The sequence below is a fragment of the Nelumbo lutea genome, chromosome 4 (genome assembly GCF_056320005.1).
Source record: "Nelumbo lutea isolate HS-2025 chromosome 4, American lotus-T2T, whole genome shotgun sequence".
Classification (NCBI taxonomy): domain Eukaryota; kingdom Viridiplantae; phylum Streptophyta; class Magnoliopsida; order Proteales; family Nelumbonaceae; genus Nelumbo; species Nelumbo lutea.
In genome coordinates, this window is record NC_142687.1 from 9,186,159 (window position 1) to 9,201,361 (window position 15,203).

The following is a 15,203-nucleotide window of genomic DNA, read 5'->3' on the forward strand; positions in this document are numbered from 1 at the left end:
CAGATCGTCTGGTTTGATGAACCGTCCGATTGGTGTCAATGGGGGCGTTACTTGTAACGCCGTTCCAAATGGCAGATAATCAATCAAAACCCTCCCTTCCTGCTATTATATATTGGGAAATCGTAAGTACAGCTCATCTAAAGGTACAGATTTGCCAGAGCGAATGATTAAGATATCGAGATTTCGAGGGGGAGTATGTCCCAGTTGTGGGTAGAAATGCATTTAAATATCTTGCTTCTCTGTATTTTCATTCGCTCATCCATCATCATGATATGTTATTCGGACAAGAATTCGTAAAGCAAAAGATTAATGGGACTTCACCCAGTCACCCCTGATCAAGGTGTTACGTGGCCAAATTAATGGCCACGTGATAGACCATAAGCATTAAATTGGAGTTTGACGCAACCATCCAAACAGCACTGTAATTCTATTATTTATGGAGTGTCGTTAACATCGTTAAATCAGCCTGATTTCTTTTTCTTTTATTAATTAATTTTTATTTACAATGTTTGTTGGGTATGCAAGTTTGTCAACAAATTATAGCAGCCTTAATTATTTGATGTCTGTCGTTTATCTATTTTTTCTGGGTGGGGAAGGGGGGAAGGGGGAAGGTCTAATTTTCTTGTTTATGCACGTTATTTTCGTGTATATTGAATTGGTTTACTTTACCAAAAAAATAAAATAATAAAAATTGGTTTGGAGTTTGGACCGTTCCGGTAAAAAGGAGAAAGAGACTTTACGAGAGGGGAAATTTTCCCTCGTCACTTGTGACTTTTTATCCGTTTATTTTTGTTCTTAGGGTGTGCACGTTGGATCACACGTGAAACATTACATGTTGATTCTTTGAAAGTTAATAAAAGTGTTTTATTCCAAACGGGATTTCCTACTCACTTTTCTTATCCATTTTTTATCTGCCGTTGAATTATAGTCACACATCTCTTATCTTTATTATAAATTGAGAGATATATAATTGTAATTCATCTTATCTTTATTATAAATTGAGAGATATATAATTGTAATTCATGGTGGATAAAGAACGGGTGAGAAATCTGGGTTCGTTTTAGTCAGGGTTTGATTGGGAGAGAGGATTTCAAATCAAACTAATAAATTACCATATAAGAAATTTTCAAATCAAATTAAATTATACATATATTGATTTATGATTTGATTTAATTTCTAAAATTTAAAAAGCTAAACAAAAACCATAAATTAGAATTTGAAATTATCATAAACCAAATCCGATTCGGTTTAGCAGTATGGACTGAATAATGAATAATACCCCTAAGCTAAACCCAAACTTATATACATTGTCCCTCAAATTGTAAAGGTGGTGCACCTCCAATAATCACACAAAAATTACATGCTTAGAAAGACAAAAACACCCCTTTAATTTTATTTTTGCCATTGTCATTAATAATATAGTATATATATTGATGAAAAGGCATCGATTTTTAATAGATCATTATCTTAGTGATTGCTTAGGCTTAGCTCCATTGTCTCTTTCGTCTTAAATCTTACTTAACACCAAGCTAAAATTAGAAACAATGGAACAACTAACCATAAAGAGTGGATCAACGAAGGCTTCACGCAACAAAAGTGAGGGTGCATCTCCCATCTTCAGTCCATTACAAGACAAAGTAAACTCGGGCCGGGCTCTGCAGTTTTCTACTTTTTCTAGTAAATGCATATCTGATCATCAAGAAGAAGAAAAAAATCGTGTCTTTTCAAAAGGCTATACATCGGACATGGAAAACAAGACCTATAAATGGGTCTAAGGTTTTTATAATAAGAACTTTTCATGTTTTAGGCATCAAGACCAGCCAACCTATCCAAATATATAAAAGAAAAAAAAAAAAAAAGTCATATAAAATGGCCCATCACACAATGAGTCCTAAGGATAAGCATTGATCGGACTGTGGTTTTTTGTTTTTTAGAAATAAGCAAAGGCAGCTACCTTAGCCGAGCTAATGGGTATAGCCTCTTCAGAGCTACGAGTATTTTAGCATTTCAGATCTCCACTCTTCCACTGACAAGACTTCCTTGTATTAGAATTAGATAATTGTTTGTGATTTGAACAATCTTGGACTACTTTCTACTCCTTGTATAGTGATGGGGTCTATTATGTACGGCTCAAGTTCGTAATGTCATGTACCTTTTGACACTAACAAATTTTGACTTCAAGATATAAATTCTTTAGATCAGGGGTAAAATATTTGCCTCCTCCCCTCAAGTCTATGGGTTAGGGGTGCAATTTTTCCGGGTTAGGATATTGTCAAAATTTTAATGAGCCCAGCCCCGAAATAGTATAAATTATTAACTCGGGCCAACCCGATTTGCACCCTACTTAAGCCGTTTCTTTCATTTCCGTTTACATGATTAATAAACGAAAAGGGGAGGAGGGGGGGGGGTATAGCCCTTTCCTAAGCTAGAAATACCTCAGTTAATGCCCAAATCAAGCGGTTAAAATAGTTTTCTTAAACTGATTTATGTAATAATTAATCAATGTTTTACTTGGGGTATCTCATCCAACTGTAGGAAATATAGCAATTCAAGAGGCCTAGACCCATCTAAGGGTCCTGTGTTCCCAAACTCAAGACAGCAAGGCACCCCTTTGAGAAAGATGCCCTTTGCCCATTAATCAGGGTGGTCCATCTCCTCTCCTTCTCATCATCAAGGACAGAGTGTGTCCAAACATCCACCTAAGGGAGAAAAGGTCTTCCACTTTTCTCCCCAAGTCTAAACTCATTTGGATCGACTGCGTTGGAACAGTGAGTGGTGAACAGATTAAAGGCTTAGAGCTAACATATAGATATAATAGGCAGGAGGCAGGTAGGGGATCCCTCTATAACAGATTCTTCTTGCCCACTTCCATGTTCCACTCTACTCTATTCCAAAATTATATCAACCGTTATCTTAAGTTCACCAGAAACAAGTAAAAGACGGTACTTGTCCCAATAAGCCTGTCCAAGTGTCCACGTAGACAAATGTTCACGCGTCAAATCTCATTGATAGACCAACGACAAGTCTCATGTGCCAATAGAGGCCCACAAAGTTTGCCTAACTGCCTAAGTAGTACTATAGATATTGATAAGTCTGGAGAGCACATAAGGCTGACGGCCTGACCCGATTTGTTCAGGCTGATTCAAGGTGAATTGATCAGGTTCTCAAAGCAAAATACAAAAAGCTGGGGCGGAATGGTTGTCTATAAGTCATTCTAAATCCTTAAATTAGTCCTGTTTGAGATAATGTCCTTGCCTCTGTCAAGCGTCAACTTCTCACAATTTGGGTTTATTTACCTGAATTATTGTTGTTTATCACACCCCGATTCATTCTTTTAGTTTTTAAGGTAGGGCCTTACCGCCTTAAGCTGCATTTGGTTTGGGGGAAGATTTTGGTGGAAAGGAAAAGGATGGGATGGAAGGAGAAAGGGAAAATGGGTGTAAAATTATTATGTTCCGTTGTTTGGTTGTAAAAAGGAAAATAGTGGGAATATATCAGCCCCAATAAAAAAGAAATAGTCTTTTTAACCTATGGTTGAACCAGTTGGTCAAACTTTTTTTTTTTGTATGCCATTATCATCATTAAAAAATAATTTTTACTTATGGCACTTGTTTTTTAATATGATGAATAAATAATATTTGAGATATCGGATTTTGAAAGGGGGGACCAGTGAAAGTTTATACCTATCTCCTAGGTGGGTAAATTGACTTTTCCATTTAGGGGGAATTCTTTTTTTGGATTTTGAGAGGGGGGAAAGTTGGTCAATGGGATTTTGGTTCTCATTGACCAAGAATCCCATATTCATTTTTCATATTAATGTGGGGATCAGGGAAAGTTTGTTTTCTTGGTACCCATCTCCTAGGTGGATAAATAACTTTCCCACCTAGGAGGAAAGTTGCTAATACTTGAATGGAACAAAAATGCCCATTTTAATAATGGATTTTTATGATTAAAATGGTCATTGCCTTATTTACTTGAGAAATAAAAGAACATGGGTAAATGCACTTACTCGGATAGGTGTTTCCTAGAAAAAACTTACCCAAGTAATTGCATTTACTCGGGAAAATAACTTACCGAAAAGTGAACAATGCCTTATTATTTAATTACCACATCATTAACTGAACCATTTTAACCCTATATGGTTGAATCACTAACCTGCCCCCTAAAAATAGGTGTTTTTTTTTTGGGTAGAAATAACAGGAGCTACACAAGACAGAGGGTAGCTCGGCCCCAAGCATCACAAAAACAAATAGAACTTAGGATTCTAGGGATAGAGGGAGGGCAAAAACTGAGTGCTGAAAATAGGTGTTTTCATGTTGAAAATAGGTGTTTTTTTTTTTTATGACAAACAAGTCTCTCCCTCAATTACACTTTTTTCACACCAAAGTGGTGTGTGATTCCACTTCTCAAAAATTGATAATTATAATCCTAACTTTTCTAATCTCATCTCATGGCATCCCACAAATTAAATGTGGGAATAAAAAAATATTTCAAAATATTCTTTTATTTTTGTTTTTCTCTTTCAATTCCACAAACCAAACGCAGCCCCAACGAAAAAATTGGATGAAGTTGGTGATGGACTTTATTGGATCTGATTAGTTGCCATCTCTACAGTCCATAGGACCAGTCTATCTTAGCATTTAAGGCTTGAAAAATGAAAAATGTGTTGATATTGGCTCTTAGAAGATTCCAAGCCAAGACACAATTTGTATGGATTATACGACAGGGACCGGCTTGCCACTAAAAGAAATGGCAAATAGAACCTTCAATGCCCTCCAGCCACATAAAAGAAATTTCGATATGGAGTGAGGCTGATGTGATGTGAACAATCTAGCTAAGTAGCTCTACGCATTTCTGATTTTATGTTTGCCTGAAAACGACAATTTTGATTGATTCCCATCTCTTCAACCTTTGATATAACTAGAAAAAGGCTTCTCTAGGCTCTCCAAGGTTGCATTCGAAAGGGCAGATGATTGGACAAAATTTAAAAAATTGGAGGATTTCAATTGTCAAAAGGGGGAGTATATTTCATTTCCTTTGTTTGCTTATTGTTTGCTTTTAGATGATAATTCAGACCTCCTATTCACAAAAATCCTGGCCACACCTACCCACATGATATTATAGCTTATATTGGGAATATCTCCCCATGAATAATAACATCTAAATAATATAGATATTTGTGGGTAGGATATCCGAATTTAATAGATGAAGGGTAAAACCCGAAATACTAGTGGGGTTTAAAGGGTGAAAAAAACCCTTTTGTTATGAATTTATTTAAAAGTTGAAACCATTTCAAATTTTAATGTTTGGAAATTAATTTCTTTCCGGCGTGAAATCTAGAAATCTATGAATTTATTTTGTCTTTTCGGTCCTTTGTTCCAAACACAACCTAAAAGGATATGGTGGGGATTCTTTTTTCCCTCCTATGGATGGTGACTGGTGAGAGAACATGGCCCTTCGATTGAATAGATCATAAAATATGGTCATGGCTTTGAGAAATTTGTTTTCACAAAAATAAAATTTGAGCTAAAAGCGCTATTATTTTGTGTGATGGAGTTAGCAGCTGAGGAGAGGCCACGAATAATTCTTAATTCTTATTCATAACAAAATCCAGGGTCTGGGGTCAGACGGTCAGAGGACTCAGAACCAATCTGGCCCCCCCACAACTTGCCAGCTGTCCTATATTAGGATGAACAGACTTGCCCTTAACGTTATTCCCTTCTGAAGACTAACTTGCCATTTGTCCTATACTTGGGCCATGCTCAAGTAACATTTCCATTTGAACTCTTGGAAAGCTCTCAGAGTCAGTGGAACGAGAACGGGTGGGTTCCATGATCCATCCACAGACATTTGATCATACCGATTTTCAGTTTATTTTAGGACCTTTCCTAAGTGGGACCCCTCCAGTGGTGGACTAGAAGTGGTGGGGATTCAAATGGATTGTCCAGATGCCCCCCTTCCTTGACAAGTTGACAACCATTATAGTTATTGATAGCTGCATTGTATAATGTTCACAGCCATTATATAAGTCCAAAAGCTAAAAGTTTCTTAATTTCATAACGGCTTTCGATTTTTAATCATTCCCCAAAAACTAAAACGCATTTCTGGTATATCTAACTTTGCTATTTATATTATATTTTATATATAACATTTCTAATAATGGGGTTATTTGGCTTATTCATTGTCATGGACCTTCATGGCCGGTAGTTTGTACCAGGTGGGCTTTGCCTTAACTTTTATCTTTATTGGACCAAATGGCAGAATACAAATATTGGATTGGAGCTCTTTTTCTCTCTATGCAACCAGAATTATACTATTTACCGAAACAAACTAGGATTGTTCATGCTTTGTAATCGAGACAAAAGATTTGTCTCTGCACTATATATATAATATAAATTTTTTAAATTCCGTGCGTGAAACAACTTTTTACTCCCCATCAATCAAATGAAAAGAAGTATTCCAAAATGGTGGGGTTTTATTTGCACTCACCCATATCTAGTCCTGTTCCTTGAAATTTTGCTCACATGGAACCTTTTTTTGTTACCATGTTTTTGTTTGCTTCATTTTATAATGATTCCTTTGGCTGTTTGAAATATGAATATATATATTGATATATGGGCCACTTGTCAAGGTAAGAGACCTCCAATCTTTTACTAGTTTATCATATTTTATTTTTTAGAGCCAATGATGAATGCGCACTGGTACTGGTTTTCCATTTTCATCGAATTATGTTGCCACGTATGCAGTCGCATGGTTACGTCACCGTGTCCAGCACATTACGTGTCTGTACTCTGTATTGGAAATATTAGAGAGAGACATATAGTGGATATGATATCTTTTTTCTTTTTCTCCTGTCGGTAACCATCAACTTTGCAGATTTTATAACGTAGACGCCGATATCATTGCTATTCATCAACTCAACACGTGGCATCATACTATCAACCGAGATCGAGATCGGCTTCAGTCGGTGCAAAGCCCGTTCCAACACCGTTTAAACAGCGTTTAAAGCCTTGCATCCTTCGGGAGTATCTCTATATATACTTCTGTGCTTTATTTTTTGAAGAGATATTCCCAATTTAAGGTTATGATGGCTATTAAAACGGGCTTGGCACTGATTGAATTTGATTTCCTATCAACCGGTTCTTTTTGTACATACCTGTCAATAAAACCGATTCACCCAAGGCGGTCAATCACTGTTCACTTGGTCCACACTCCAGTTGGGTATTTGGTGGAGAAGATCAGAGCCGCATCAAATTTGGGATAGTCATGGTGGCTTGACCAACCAAAACCTATTGGTATCTATCCAGTAGTATCAAATGAACCGAGTGGGTAGAATGTGGTGAACCGGTTTGACCATATGGTTCATGGGTCTATTTATAATACTCAATTATACACATAAACCTACAATTATATATGTTTCTAGAAAAGAAAAAGAATATGAACCTTGCCACACAGAGACAGTCTAAATGAAACAACAAAAAAGCTTCCTTCCCAAGAGATGAAGACCCGAGACATTTCTTTTTCCTTGATCCATCCTTCACCCCAAATAATTAGGTCTTTTAGCTGGCTCATGAGTCATTAAGTACTTGCTTGTCTCCATTAAAAGGGATAATCTGGGTGAACTTGGTCCATTTGTTTTAGTAGTGGGATATCCAATCACTTGTTGCATCACATAGACCTCACTGTGAGATGAGATGGACCCGATGGTCATGGTGTATAAATAATTTCTCAATCCACCACCCCCAGACTTAGGGTTTCAGATTTCAAAAGACCCCAAAAGAAAACTCTCAATAGAAACCACTAATCTTAGGTCAAAAAGTTCATTAGATTGCCTTGAGAAGATAAACAACCATATCAAATCACCCCTGATCAACAAGTCTTAGATCCTCCCTCTGCTCTCAAAATTCTCATGACTTGACACCAACTTTAGCCTTTAATGAACGTTTATAAAAACACTTTGAGTGACATCAAGTGGCCCAGTTCTTGTCCCAACTTTCTCATTGACAAATAGCAATTTCTAATCTAGGTTAATTATAACATATGTGCCGACACCCACCCATCCACAGAGTTTCATCCATGATTTATATTGAACCTTCAAACACAGCCAATTTCATTTATACAGAACTCAATCAGTATTCAAGTACACCTAACTTTGGCATCAGCTTGTATATATAATGCCGGTTATGACATTCATTCAGGAACTTCATAAAACCATGGTACCTGCAGAATTCAGAAACCCTCTTAAAGAGAATAATGCTTACCAATTTTTTTGTTGGAACTAAATGTAGTCATCTGTGCCAATAAAATGGAGGGAATTCTGTCCATCCTTTAATATATTATACATCGGTTTTTTATCATTTGGGCTAACTAGTCAGACAGATTTAACCTCAAACTAACTTGATGTTTAGTTATTTTATACCTTTACAGAATATTTGATAGCTGCTGATGATGATGATAGACATATTACCTGCAAAGGAAAGCGACAATGTGATTCTTCCTTCAGAGAAATTTATTTTTAAACTAATCTCAGATCTAAGCCAGTTGTGTAGTATAAAACAAAGGATATCACACTATCAAAAAGAAAGAGTCCTGTAATTAGACTAATAACGGCTATTTTTCTAATTCAAATCCCCTGATTGATTGTGATTTCTAATTTTGATAAGCTAGCTTAATTGCCCAAGAACTTGGATGCCCATGTGTAAACCAAATTAATCAATATTAGTGTTGGCAAATGAAATATATGAGCGAGGAGAAGGGCTGAAACTATTATACTATGGAACCTGTTTTGTATGAAAAAAAATAAAATTTGTGTACTATTATTGCTTAAGCAGAAAGCAATAATATATGGTCCCAACCAATCACTATATATAAAAAGGGATTTTTATGACCAAAATTTTAGTTCGTGTCCATCTGAAAGTGAACCATACCATATGAGGTCACTATATACATGGATGGTCCTTTTCTTTTATTTTTCTCCTACAGTAAACAAAAATTGAATGGGCAATATCACTATGAGTGCATGATTTTTCTTGTCAAACTTGAGTAAAATAATTTAATCAAGAAAGAATTGTTCACTGTTCCAACTCAATCTCAATTTATAAGGAATATAAATACAAATATGTAGAGTGTAAAACCTTGTATTTTGTATGTATTTATATTAATACTCATTCCAAATTGAATCGGATTAGACAATCGCAGTACTAAACACAAAATCAGTTGGTTGAGCCATGTTTCCAGTCAACAAATCTGCTATACAAACCATCCTTTACTATATCTAAGCACATACATATATGACGGAAATGCAAATTTTTTATTATTTTGCATTAATAAAATCCTTGAGGCAGTGTTTGGTTGCAATGTAAATTTATTTGAATTGACGTAAAATCATGATAGTTCAAATGATTTTGGTGCAAATTATGATTTTTTTTTTATTTCAGAATTTACCTAACTTAGTTTAGATTACAAAATAAGACTTAAAGCAGAGTTAAGTAAAACCCAAAACAAAATTAAACAATAACTTACATTTTTTTCATTTATGCACTCCTATCTATTTGTACTAGTGCAAATAAAATTATACAGCAACCAAACACAGCCTAAATAATTCTAATGGTTCACTCTGCAAAAGTGATTCTAAATGATTCTTATGTGACCTTAACATCTATCTCAATATTATATATGGTTTTGAAATACAAACTCACCATCGTCCTAACACAATGGATAGGATTATTGACAAATCAAAATGCTACTTTTGAGAAAATTATTTTTTTATAATAAGACATTAGATACCTTCACTCAAATCATCATCTAAGCCTTATCTCAACTATATATATAGCATCGGCTACATGAATCCATTATTAAATCAGTTAATAAAAAAATAGGGTTCACGATCAATAGCTAGAATATCATCAATCATTATGCCTTAAATTATAAAGATGTCATTCAACTGAAGGCATTTTTATTTGTCACATACAATAATTATTTCTTTTCTTGCTTTGGATATGTGGGGTCGGCATATGATCTTAATAACCAATGTATCCAGACGAATTCAATTGAAGACAGTGAAGAAATCAAGGGATACCAGATATGTAAAATGTACAGAGGTTCAGGTGCAGAAAACCCTTCTTCATGGGTGTAAATTGTAATTAAAATGATGGGTATTATTGATAAACAGAAAGAGCTACGACTAAATGTCTTCATTCTACGTGTGAACACATTCTTTGGCGTATTCCCAATTGATCCATTCCTTTCTTGATGTAAAATAAAATTAATGAATAACTAAATGGCATAACATTATGAAATCAAATTATTTGCTTTATATGGGAAAGATAAAAAAGCTTTTAGCTCTTAATATAATGGGATAAAGACAAACCTCCAAAGGGCTAAGACTCTTCCCCACTGTTCAAGACTCAGGGCTGACTTAAAGCTTACCATTATAAAATGGGATATATGCTTTAAATTAGGGGGGACAATTTTTCATTCAACCCGTTTAATTCACTCAATCCACTCACTATATAATTTCTCCATTATTTGGTGGGGTTTGAACTGGTTTGATCAACTACTGGATCAATTTAAATATGCTGGGTCAGGTTGGTTTATAGATAACCATTGGTTAATCATTAATAGTAAAGTGTGAATTCTTTAATCATTTTTCTTTAATTTTTTTTATTTGAGTAAAATAATTTATAACGAATGGATTATTTATCTATTAATTATTAATTAAAATTAGTTTTGACTTGAATCAACATAATTCATCCAAATTAACATAAATCCAAATCAACCCGACCCAAGTCTAGATTGGTTCGGCTCAGTTAAGGCTGGTTCGAATACGAATAAATCTGATTACCTCGATTTCATTCATGTGGGTTGGCAATCTAGCTAGAACCAAACTTGATTCAAGACGGGCCAAATCCGGTAGTCTGACCTAACCCAGATTCAGACTGGTCTGACCCAACCCTAATCCAAGACACATGAGCTACTTAGCTTGACCCGGTTTCGGATCGGCTGGCTCCGTCCGATACCCTATGCAACCCAATATAGATTGGTCCAAGCTGACCTAATCAAACCGGTCTAGACTGCCCAACTTGACTCGTTTCAGGTCAGTCAACTCAAACCTAAACCCTTGTACAACCCGAATGGATCGGTTTAAGTCAACTTGTCATATGTTGAATCGGTCTAATCGGATCGACCGAATCCAAATGGTTTGACCACTCTTGATGTGATTAACTCAAAGATAAATCCAGTTAGATAGTTCAAGTTGGTCTCATTGGTTTGAACCTAAGTGGTTCGGTCAAACTCGAAACCCAAACATAGTCAATTGGCTTCAAGTGATTAATTGCCTTTTATTCTTAAAAATAATATACATGTAATGTGACTTGTATATACAATAGCTTTTATGACCACCTAGCTACGACCAACTTATTTTTCAAAAGGGAGATTTTGTACTTTTAAGTACATAAGTATAAAATAAATGGGTTTAGATGGGTTGGATTGGATCAAGGTGGGTTTGGGTTGAACCCAACCCATTTTATTTTATTTAACTAAGTCATTAATGGGTCAACAGATTAAATGGGTTGGATTGAACTCAACCCAAATCAAACCAAAGCCAATCCAAACCAAACTCAACCCAACCTGCTCAATTGCCACCACTAGCTTAAATACAAGTATCTAGTCCCGATCGAGCCATCTAAAATAAAATTTTCATTTTCTTTAGCAAACAAAAAATAAAAAATTTGTTATTGCATCTTAAATGAGAGTCTGGATGTCTTGCCCACAAGAACTCTGCCCACGTCTACCCACATAACATCACATTCACACTTCTATATAGTATTATTATGCATGAGATAGTATATTATGGGTAGATGTAAATAGAGTTTGTGTGAGCAGAAGATCTAGAGTCCCTAAACGAATATAATAGGGAATAAATAGGGTATTGGGTCTCCTCTTTTCATGCTCCCTGAAAAAGTTTTTCTTTTTCAAAAGATGCAAGTAAAACGAAGACTTAATCTATGTGATTCACCTAAGCTCTTTGGCCTGCATCCATTAATTCTCATTGATATTTGCTTTGGTCATGAAATGAGTGACATTAGTCCTGAAATTGTTAGTGGACCAGCTCAAACAAGCTTTCTCTCTTTCACCAATGGGCTATTGGTAGATGATAGATTAGGGTGGGCTGGTTTAGTTTTCAAGGCATGGCTTTCTGAATGATGTGCGTGACACTAATCAGTCATTATGAAATCGTGCTGAGTTGCATTGTTTTCTAGTCATGATATTTCTTACTACCAAAGTTACTTTTTTCCTGCCAACATGGACCACCTGACTAGCTTCTCTGATGGCAGACTAGAAACCTTCTGATTCCTTTCCTCCAAATCAGCTCCCCTACCATTTCATGTTTTTTTCCTGATGTGATTGCTCTTTTCATCTTTTTCTTACTTTAAAACATAAAAACTGGACCGGATCAGAAGTGTTTCTCTTCTTGTTTCGTGGCAGATATTTTACATGTGTACAGAGAGCTGCAATTCTGATACATGAATGCTTAACCCTATCTCGGCCAAGTTGAGTTGCACCCCACACAGCCACATTAAATGTGACCATGTAAAGTGATGTGATTACAGAAATACCCTTATATGAAAGGGCATATGCACTTGACATTGACACATGTAAAAGCAAAAGCAATGGCGAAATTAGATCTCACACACTAAATTAGCAGAATTCGGATTAACTGAAATTAATGATGAGAGTAACAAATTCATGAGCCCTACTATAAAAGGTACAGGCCACAAGACATAGAATCTTATCATTAATTCCACAGTCCGCTGAACAATCAAAGACTGTCAACTCTACAAACAGCGGAATCTTCAGAACTATAAATTATTGCAATTCCAAGTTGGGCCAAACCCATGAATCATTAGTTGCTTATATGGGCTTGAGGTGGGTTTTTGTTTAAATTTCATTCACATACAATTGTACAAAAAGTGACGGGGCCTATAAATGCAGTTCTTTATGGGCCTAAACTAGATAAACTTTTCCACTATTACATGGTCATCGAGAGTATTAATAAGATCGCATCAGCGCCTCACATACATATCTCAGCGTGAATTGAGAACATCTCCCATAATATTTATCAGTGAAAGATGTTCTCAATACATGATTGAGATGTGATGTGGGATGCCGATGTAAACTCTGGCCTATTTTGCGGGATCTATAATCCGTACTTCTATAGGGGCCAGCTGGTCAGGAATGCCATTGACCCAGTTTCGTTCTGAGGAGTGAGGAATCCTTCCTGGCGATAATGTGGTCTGGTTCCTCCTGTCTTGGCTGAATGCCTCTGCCTTGTTCCGGCTGGGGGATGGGTCATTGGTGCTAGTTGTGGGCCGTCTGACTAGTTTTTCTTCCATATAATGGTACATCTCATGCCTTGCACGGATGTTCTTAAAAAATTGTGATAGGAGCCTCATGACAATATGAATTGAGCCAAGTGGCATTAAGTTCCACGCAAATTATTTTTGGATTATATATGTTGTTAAATAAATTTGTGATGATTTTTATTATTTATTTTAAATTTTATTAATTTTGTTTCTCTTAAATGTAATGCACAGACTTTGTTAAGTGATATTTAGTAAGAGTTTTAGGACATTTATAATTAGGCCAAACTGAATTATATCCATCTTAGAGTCATTTTTGGGTTATGTATTGTCTAATAAAATTAAATGAATAAAATAATCTAAAAGGGATTAGGGAGAGGGAGATTTACCTTTAGTAAGTTAAATTACAAAAATTATTGATTTTTATTAAATTATATTTTTATTAATTTGTATCAATTTTAACTAATAAAATAATTTTTGCTGAGCTTATGATTAGAATTAAAAGAAAAAAGAGAAAAACTCTGCTTCTTTCCTAATTTGAACAAGAAAATAAAGCGTTTTAGTGTATAAATGGGTTTTCTTCCACGCCTTACAAAATGCTTAGCAGTTGAGGTTGGAAACTTGGAATTAAGCCCAGCCTAAGTTGCACATTTAAATGTAGTGCCCATTTGGGAGGGATTTCAGGTTGCGGCTTCTGGCTTTATGAAGTGGGCTTTACCTAGACAGCCCATATGTTATGTTTGGTGAAAAGCCCCGAAAGCCCAAAACAACTGTCTTTTAATCAGAGTAGGATTTTTCATTGAAGCAGTTCACTCAAAGCATTTTAATCAAAACTTCAGCCCCTCCCAAACGGCCCCATATTCAAGATTTGAGATGCTAAATTTATAGTTCCTCGTGAATTGTGATAGGAGGGCGAAGCATATCTAATATTTCCATGTCCTGAAAATCTTTTAGGCTGTGTTTGGTTTGAAAGAAAAAATAGGGAAAAGATGGAAAAGATAGGATAATTATACAAGATTTGTATAGATCTCCCTACCTTTTTCCCTTCCTTTCCCTACCTTTTCTTTCAAACCAAACACAATCTTAGTGATACAAGTAGAATCACTAGCAGTTTTATGTTTTATTCCCTTAAGGTTCTGTTTATAGGCTCAGTTTGGAAGGAGTATAAATACAAAAATATAGAGTGCAAAACCTTATATTTTGTATATATTTGTACTGTATATATTTGTATTCATACTCTTACCAAACTGAGCCTAAACCACAATATTTCACCAATCAGCAGGTTGAGTCATTTGAATTGTTCCGTATATTTCTAAGTGGTTCAAATATACACTTCTCCTCAGTGGGTCGAATACATTAAAATCCAAGGTCTGATTTGACATGTGATTAGATTATCTTAGATTTAAATGATGTAGTTATGCAGTTGGATTGGATTTGGATTTGACTATCCAATCTAATTAAATTAAAATATTTATTGATTTTAATATATATATATATTATAATATTTAAAATTATAAAAAATATATTTTTATAAATTATGTTATATATAAATTTATATAAACTAAAATTCAATATGAATTTACATTAATTTATTATATATAAAAGTTTAGAAGGAATTATCTTTTTTATTTTTTTGTATTTAAAAATTAAAGTAAAATTGAGTTAAATCCAAATCCCTTGGGATTCAATTCCGAATTTCGGATCTAATTTGATGCAAGATGCCAAGATTTAATAAATAGGATCGGATTCGGATTTTTCTGAATGATTCCGACCGCGTTACAGGATCTTGGATATCCATGGGGTTCACCTTGATGGGGTCCATGAATCAAAAGAGAATGGATA